Below are 9380 nucleotides of genomic sequence, written 5' to 3' on the forward strand. Positions count from 1 at the left end.
TCACTCCTTGATACCCGCTTTGTACAAACCCGAATCAATCGGAATAGTTCGATAGCTTTTTTTCCGTTTTCATTTGTTTCCTGTAGGTGACGAATCAATCGCTTTCTGCAATCCAATACCTCAACGAATTCTAACAATACAGGAAAAGAAGTCCGTCTGATCTAAAATGTGATTAGACCCATATTCTACATACTCTCTGCTTATCTGCTGCTACTACTCATAGTCTTCCTCTAGAAGATGAACTGAATAATTATACAAATCTAATAATCCCATCTGTTATCTTGCTTCTAGGAAAAGGTATTCTTCCGACTTACATTATGATCGATAGCAGGTGTAAAGGAATTGTCTTTGCGAATCGAAGCTGGATATCTTCTCAAAAATTATTGATATATTAATTGTCTATTGCTTTCGAAATCATAGGATTCAACAGAAACATCCTGCCTGGAAATCGAGTTATATTCTATATCCGTATAGGACTTAGAATAAACGATTATATTGAAAAGAAAATCATTTTGTACATAATCGAATTAGCTTACTACCTAATAGTATTAGGAATAGCCTAGCTTAAAAAGCATAACCTCTGTATCAACTTTGTAACAAATTTGTTTTGATTCGATAACCTGTTTTGCTATGAATTCTATAATACTCTGTTTTGTTTGTTCTATATAAAAGCCCTAGCTGATAAAGGGACAAGAAAATCAGCCTCAGGGCATGCGAATCGACCTACAGCAAGCGGTATCCGCTCTATAGCAAAAACTGCTATGGAATCGGCAGCACAGGCGTAGTGGATCAAACAGAAACCAATGCTCTCCAAACAGTACTAGAAATGGAATCTAAGGAACACAAACAAATACTCTAATAAACTAGAACTCTTACGAGCTACTCTCCACCACATACTAGCGATCTACTCAGTACATAGCGATTTCGAAAGCTATCACCAACGATTTAAACACAAGGAAGTAACGATCTATTGCTTATATAGCGCATACAAATCCCTCAAGCATATTGTGCATTACCACAAAGTCCTTGTGACCTATGAAACCTGGCCCCCAGATATCAGGCCCAAATACCCACCCCGCAACCGGGCGGCTCAAGAACGACTACTGAAACAGCTAATGCACACACCAGCCAAGTTCGCTGAATTTATTGCTATAACAGACTTCTACAGGAGCATATACTCTAGAATACTACCAGAAGAATAGAAAGAGGAAATGGAAATGGATTGATCGATCCGGGTGAACACAAATACAGAATAGGAGGCGATCGATATAGTAAGGCTATAAAGAACAAAATCGATATATACAATACTCTGCGTTGTACTAGAATACATACAAAAGCTACCCTTACAGGATAAAGCAGCTTTCAATCAAAACATTATATAAAAGATTGGAAAGCGTGCACGGAGGCGCTCAGAGGATCGGAGACAAAAGTGCAAGCGCGCTAGCTATCGCTTGGGAGGCTATTGAGGGTATTGAGACCTCATTTTTAGGAGAGGGGGATCATGTAAATTAGAGATTATCCCGCAGTTAGCCCAACCGTAATGCCCCCTGGGAGGCTCGCCTATACGGCCCGGTTGAAAATTACTAATAATAATAATAATAATAATAATAATATAAAAGCCCTACCCGATATTCTCCTGAAAGCTTAATCTGTATACCTGCCAGCCCGTTTCGAAAAATTAAGGGATCAAGATATAACCGCAATCTCTCTGAAGGCCTGTTTTGTTTATGCCCGCTGGAAGTATGAAATATTTCAAATATTGATGAAACAAATCGATGATATTTTAAATAAAAAGAAGGAATTTGATTTATAAGATTTGTTTTTTGAATTTCGAAATTGAAAAGATGTTTTTTCCTTAAGGAACATGAAGAAGCTATTATTGTATTATTCTTATAATTACAAGATTCGGTTTTAAAAGAGAGTTGTTCCATTATTTAGCGTTTTATATTCTATATTCTATATTGAGTTAGAAGCTTTAAAACAGTAATTAAAGGAGAACCTCAAAAAAGGATTTATTCGGCCCAACTCTTTCCTTGCTGTATCATTTGTTCTATTTATCAAAAAGGCTGATGAAAGCTTTCGGTTCTGTATAGATTATTGCGCTTTGAATAACCTGTTTATTAAGGATTGATATTTCCTATTATTAATAAAAGAATCTTTAAATAATTTGAAAGGAATAAAATATTTCAGTAAGATTGATATTATCTCTACTTTTAATAATATAAAAGTGAAAGAAGAACAAAAATACCTGACTACTTTTTATACCCGATTTAATCTATTCGAATTCCTAGTTATGCTGTTCGGGTTGATAAAAGCTTCTATAATCTTTTAGAAGTTTATTAATGATTTCCTATAAGGATACTTGGATATATTCTATATTGCTTATCTGGACGATATTCTGATATATAATCGAATCCGAAAAGAATACATCCATTATATTCAAAAAGTCCTGTAAGCATTGAGAGAAGCTGGTTTGTTTATTAAATTCAAAAAGTGTAAATTCCTGAAATCCGAAATCAAGTTTTTAAGCTTTATTATAGGAAAGGATAGTGTTTGAATGGATTTAGAGAAAATCCGAATGATAATAAATTGGAGACTATTTGTTATAGTAATTAATATCTAAGTATTTATTAGATTTGCAAACTTTTATTAATGATTTATTAGAAACTTTTCGAAGATAATTAACCTGATGGTAAATCTGACTAGAAAAAATGTTCTGTTTCTATGGGATTCTGTTTGTTAAGATGTATTTGACCAACTGAAGAGAGTATTTATTGAAGCTTTTGTTCTAGTTTTTTTCGATTAGGAAAAGGAAGTAATCCTAGAGATCGATATCTCTGATTATGTATCTATTGGGGTATTCTCTCAATACAATGATAAGGGAGTCCTGAGACCTATCGCATTTTTTTCAAAAAAGTATTCGGCAGTCAAATATAATTATGAGATTTATAATAAAGAACTACTCGCTATTATTTGTTGTTTTGAGGAATGGCATTCGAAGTTAGAGAATATACCTTTATTAATTCAAATCATTACTGACTATTGGAATTTAAAGTATTTTATTATTATAAAACTATTAAATTGTTATCAAGCCTGCTAATCCGAATTTCTATTTCGATTTAATTTTCGAATTACTTATCACCTCGGAAAGCTAGATGCTAAATCTGATACTCTGTAGGAGATCAGAAGATCTCTCTAAAAAAAAGGATGAATATTTTCTATACCAGAGTTGTATTATTTTGAAACGAGAAAACCTGGACCCCAATCTATTCCCTGCCATTGCTGTCCCAATCGAATCCAATGCTATCAAGAAAGTACGTTTCGTGGTAACAACTTGTAATTAGAAAAATCCTGATTCTACTGGTATTATTGATTACCCTGATTCCGATGCTATTATAACTTTACTAGAAAATGGCAAAGTTATAAAATCTACAACTCCATTTGCTATACCCGCATCCAATTCTGAAATACTGTTAAAGGACTCAGAAACTCCTTTAGATCTTTATACTGATCTGCTCGCCTTATTCCGTGAAGGCTATCAAACCGATCCTGTACCCGAATCTGTCCTGAAATCCCTACAAAGGAATCCCCGAAACACCTGAAAATCATTCTTGCTAAGTATACTGAAAACAACAATCTGTTGTATTATCAAGAGAAACTATACATTCCCGATTATAACCCCTTGAAAAACTATTTACTCCACTTATACCACGAATCTCCCGCTGCAGGTCACCTGCATCATATCTATATCTTCGAATTACTATCCCAAAAACTATTATTAACCCGGATACTACAATTACATTATATAGTAGGTTTGCATTATTATAGCTACTACCATGCTATCCCGATTATAAGTCGGATACCCCACTTTCTGGCCACCCCCCTTTTGGGCCAACTTTTTTATACCCAAAATACACCAAAATGGAATTTTTAACTTTCTTATTTATGGATAGAATTCAATGAAAATTTGTGTATATATAATTTAAATCGATTTAAGCTTATCTGAAATTTTTAGATTTTTAGGATTTTCTGTATTGAGAGCTAGAGCTTCAAAACATCGATTTCTAAATTTATATGGGAATCACATACAAATTTAAATTGCTTATAAAATCTTAATAACTTTTTATAAAAATTGCTAAAAATAAACTATATAATTTTATTATAAATTTATAGTATTTTTAATATAAGAGATTCAGAAAAAATAGAAAATTTCTTATAAATAAATATTTATAGGGGTACCCTCAAAATGACAGGGATTATTTATACTATTCTAAACTCACCATATACTATATCTCTATATCGGTTATTTTTCTTAATTTTTTTTTTGAATTTCTATATAGATTTAAGTTCAAATCTTTCAAAAAGATATACAGTTTTCTTTTAATAATTGTTGTTAAAAAGTTATTAAAGGTTTTATAAAAATTCTAAATTTGTATGTGATTCCCATACAAATTTGAAAATCGATATTTTTGAACCTTTAGCTCTCAATCCAGAATAGTCCTAAATATCTAAGAATTTCAGAATAAGCTTAAAACGATCTAAATTATCTATATATAAATTTTCATCAAATTATATTATATATTCATAGAGATATTAATAGGCCTAAAAAGTGATTTTTGGTGTGAAAGGGTGGCCCAAAACAGGGGTGGCCCGAAAGTAGGGTGCCCGACTTAAAGGTTAGAAAAGAGTTCTCCGCCCCCTTCCGATTTTATAAAAAGTTAACAAGATATTTCGATAAATTTCATTATACATTTATCCGAAAGTATCGGATTCGATATTATCATGATAATAATCGATTAGTTGATTAAGATGAAACATTCCTGTTCTATTACAATACCTACAATTCCAAGGAAATCGCCTGCCTGTTCCAAAAGAATATCTAGAAGCTTTATAGTTTACTTTTAAACAATCATATCAGATTGTAAAGCTCAATTTGTATCCGAATTCTGGAAGCATACCTACAAATACTTAGGTATTACCGCCAAACTATCAACCACTTATCATTCCGAAACCAATGGATAAACTAAAAGAACTAATACAATACTAAAACAATATCTCCAATCATATATAGCTTACCTACAAGATAACTAGACAGAATGGCTCCTATTTGCTGAATTCTCCATCAACAATGCCTAGTCCGAAAGTACCCGAATAACTCCGTTTTTCTCGAATTATAGGTTTTATTTTCGTTTAGGTTTCGAATCTGTATCGTTCCAGAATGCCTGTTTTGTTGTATGAGATACTGAAGAATTCGTTACTAAAATGGAAGCCATTTCTTTACACCTACAAATCAAACTGATTATTAGTCAAGCTCGATATTCGAAGAATACTGATACCCACTGTTCTCCTGCCTATAGATACCTGCCTGATGATCTAATTTAACTGAACACTAAAAACATCAAGACCCTGCATCCACAGAAAAAGCTTGATTAGAAGAATCTCAGGCCCTTCAAAATCCTAAACCCAATAAACCCCTATACCTATAAACTAAAACTCCTTGTTTCGATAAGGATTCACTCCGTTTTCTATATCAACCTACTATATTCTATATATAATAATCCGATCCCTAAACAATACAATCCACTACCCCCACCTATTGAAATCAATAGCTTAAAACAATTCGAAGTCGCCAAGATTCTAAACTCTCGTTAGAAAAAAAGAGATTATAAAAGATCTCGTCTGAAATACACTATCTGCTGGATCAGCTACAACACACTGACCGAAGAACCCACAAGCTACCTGAAAGATATATAAGAGCTGATTCATAACTTTCACCATAGATACCCTGATAAACCTAGCCCTATCTAACCAAGTTCTGTCTACCTGTAAATCATAAACCATAACATACTGCCTCGATAGAGCTCGGCTTTAGAAAAAGGATAATATTACAAAGTAGAACCATATAATATATTAATCCTATCAAATAAAACCAAAACAAGCATTTACACCGGTATACAAGAGAGTTAGAGTCCGATTGAGCTAGCTTGCTATAAAAACTCTATATATCTTCAATTTAGAAGATCCTATATTATAGCTCTTCAAGCTACATCTTAATCTTCAACCTGAACCTATTATCTAAACCAATATAACTTTGCCAAATTAGGGCAAAGTTACTAGAGCCCTGTTTCTGTCTGCCTGCCCCGTAATATTTATTATATTATTAAATATAAATATATAAGATATATTATATATTTTATAATAAATTGAAAGAATTTCTTGAGATATAATAAGTTATTTAGTAATAGCTAATGTTGTATAAGGAAATATAAAAGGAAGAGGTAATAAAAGAGCTCAAGAAAAAAACGGAAAAGAATATAAAGAATATTATTTTATTTATTTATTTATTTATTTATTATTTTACATCCGGGGGGCAAGCCACAGGGGCTCGCCACAACCTCCCAGGGGGTACTAGGGATGGACTAAACTAACAATTCTATGTACATACAATTGCTGGTATAGCCAAGCGTTCCGTTCTTCTACAGCTGTGATGCTAGTAGCGAGCGGGGCGGCCGCGCTACGAGCACTCTTGCTGCTCCACTCCAACTTGCAAGTTCGGGCTGTTCAACTCACTTCATGCTGAGAAGTCCAGAGGTTGTTCGGGGCCTTTATGAAAAGGCAGGGGTTATCAGCCGATAAGGGCTGGGGTAATCATAGACTAATAAAGGCTGGAGTGATTGGACTATTGAAGACCAAGGCGATTGTAGGCTGCTGTAAGTAGGTGATTATTATTATTGAGAGAGGGAGGTATGTTATAACTGCTCAAATACAAATGGAACCACTTTTCTAGTGGGGAGGTAAAGTAGCGGTGGAGCGGAGGTTCCTCCATGTCGGGGCTAGAGGATCGGGAAGGGGGTATGATGTTCTTTTTTGATTGTATACAGATAATGAGCTGTGGTTTTGTAGGTGACTAGGCTTCGAAAAGACAAATATCGATTGGGATATAGCTCTAAGCAGAAGTGGGTACCAATCACTTTATCACTGAGCCAGCCACTCCTTACGGAGAACAATGGTCTTTTTGTTATAAAGAATATTATGGAAATAGAAGAAAATATACATCTTGAAAAAGATAATAATATTTTACTAAATTCTGATAAAGCTATTAAGACTGGATCTTACACTTATAAATTCTGTAAGAAGAAAGGATATTAACAAGATACTTGTTGAGAGTATAATAAAATCAAAGAAGTTTAGCATTCAAATAAAAATACTGAGAATGATGATTTTGTGCAAGTAGCTATAGCAGATAAATATACTGCTTCCCTATATTTTAATATTGTAATGTATGCTAAAGTCTAAAATGACATATGGATTCTTGATTCGGGAGTTCTTATTACTTTATTGATTTTATTGAAAATCTCTTTAATATTATACAATGGGGTACTCCACGAAGAGTCAAAATTGTAAACAATGTATATTTCTATAAGTACTGTATATGGAATAGCTATTATTGGAAATTCTATATTAAGAGATATTTAGTATATTAAGGACTTTCGGAATAATCAATTTATTTTAGTTGAAATATTTGTTGAAAATAGATTGAAAAATCATCTTTAAAAAGGGTTCAGTATTATACTGGAAAAATGGTTAGCGAGAAATGGCTGCAAAATATATCAATAGTAGTTATATTATTTAATAATTATTTATTCAATAAGTATATATAATAAATATAGATTTAGAATAAAAAAGATTAATACGAATAACGATAAAGCTGAGATTATATATTAATATTTAGATTATCTCAATTATAATCAAATAAACAAGTTAAAGAAAGCTTTAAATGGGTTGCATTATATTAAAAGAAAGAAAAGTGTTGGTTGAAAAGCTTGTGAGTTTTGCTTTGCAGAAAGAATAAATAAATATTTCAACAAATATATAGTTATCTGTATATTTACAAAACTATAATGTTTATATATAAATCTATTAGGATTCAAGAATCTTTTGAAAATGAAAATAGATATTTTATTGTAATTGTTGATAATGTAATAAGAGAAACTTGGCTTAGATTTATAAAAAATAAATCTACAGAGATTATTATACCCATACTAATGAATCTTATTAATCAGATTGAAACAGAGTTTAATTACAAGATTATTATTATTAAAACAGATAATGGGAAAGGTGAATTTGAAATATTCTTTTATTATTATTATTATTATTATTATTATCAGTAATTTTCAACCGGGCCGTATAGGCGAACCTCCCAGGGGGCATTACGGTTGGGCTAACTACGGGATAATCTCTAATTTACATAATCCCCCTTTCTTAAGAGTGGGGGTCTCAATATTCTCAGTAGTTTTCTAAGCGATAGCTAGTGCGCTTACACTTTTGTCTCCAATCCTTTGAGTGCTTCTGTGTATGTTTTTCGATTTTTTATATAATATTTTAATTGAAAGCTGCTTTATTCTATAAGGGTAGCTTTTATATATATTCTAATACAATACAATATATTACATATATCGATTTTGTTCTTTATAGCCTTATTATATTGGTTGTTTTTTATTTTATATTTGTATTTGTTTGGATTGGTTGATTCATTTCCATTTCATTTTTCTATTCTTCTGGTAGTGTTCTAGGGTATATGCTTTTGTAGAAGTTTGTTATAGTAATAAATTCAGCAAACTTGGCTAATATATACATTAGCTATTTCAATAATCATTCTTAAACCACCCAATTGCAAAATAAATATTTGGGCCTAATATCTAAAGGCCAGGTTTTGTAGATCGCAAAGACTTTGTGGTAGTGTATAATATACTCAGGAGATTTGTATACATCATATAAACAATAGATTATTACTTTCTTATATTTAAATCATCAATAATAGCTTTCGAAATCGCCATATACTAAGCAGATCACTAACATACAATAGAAAATAGCTTATAAGAGTTTTAATTTATTAGGGTATTTGTTTATACTCCTTAGATTCCATTTCTAATATTATTTGAAGAATATTGGTTTCTATTTGATTTACTATATTTATACTACCAATTCCATAACAGTTTTTGCTATAAAGTAAATACCACTTATTATAAATCGATTTGTATACCCTAAGACTGATTTTCTTATCCCTTTATCAGCAAGTATATTCGTACGCTATTCCCTTCGATCTCTATATGGCCTAGCAATTATTTGATTTGGATCGAATGCGTTTGCATCAGTTTGTAATATTTAAGGAAAGTCTATTGTAATATAATAAAGACTATACCTCTCATTCCCTATATCACCAATATACTATCAATATATATATAGATTTCCATTTGTTTTATACTAATGATATTTCTAATCACTACTTGAAGGCCTCGATATGCCCCGATCGCTTCCGTATCGAATATATAAAAGTTATAATACAATCCATTGTTCCTTCACATACTACTGTCTGTTCT

This window comes from Botrytis sinoallii (assembly GCF_014898435.1).
Source record: "Botrytis sinoallii strain Bc 23 chromosome Unknown BSIN_014, whole genome shotgun sequence".
NCBI lineage: Eukaryota > Fungi > Ascomycota > Leotiomycetes > Helotiales > Sclerotiniaceae > Botrytis > Botrytis sinoallii.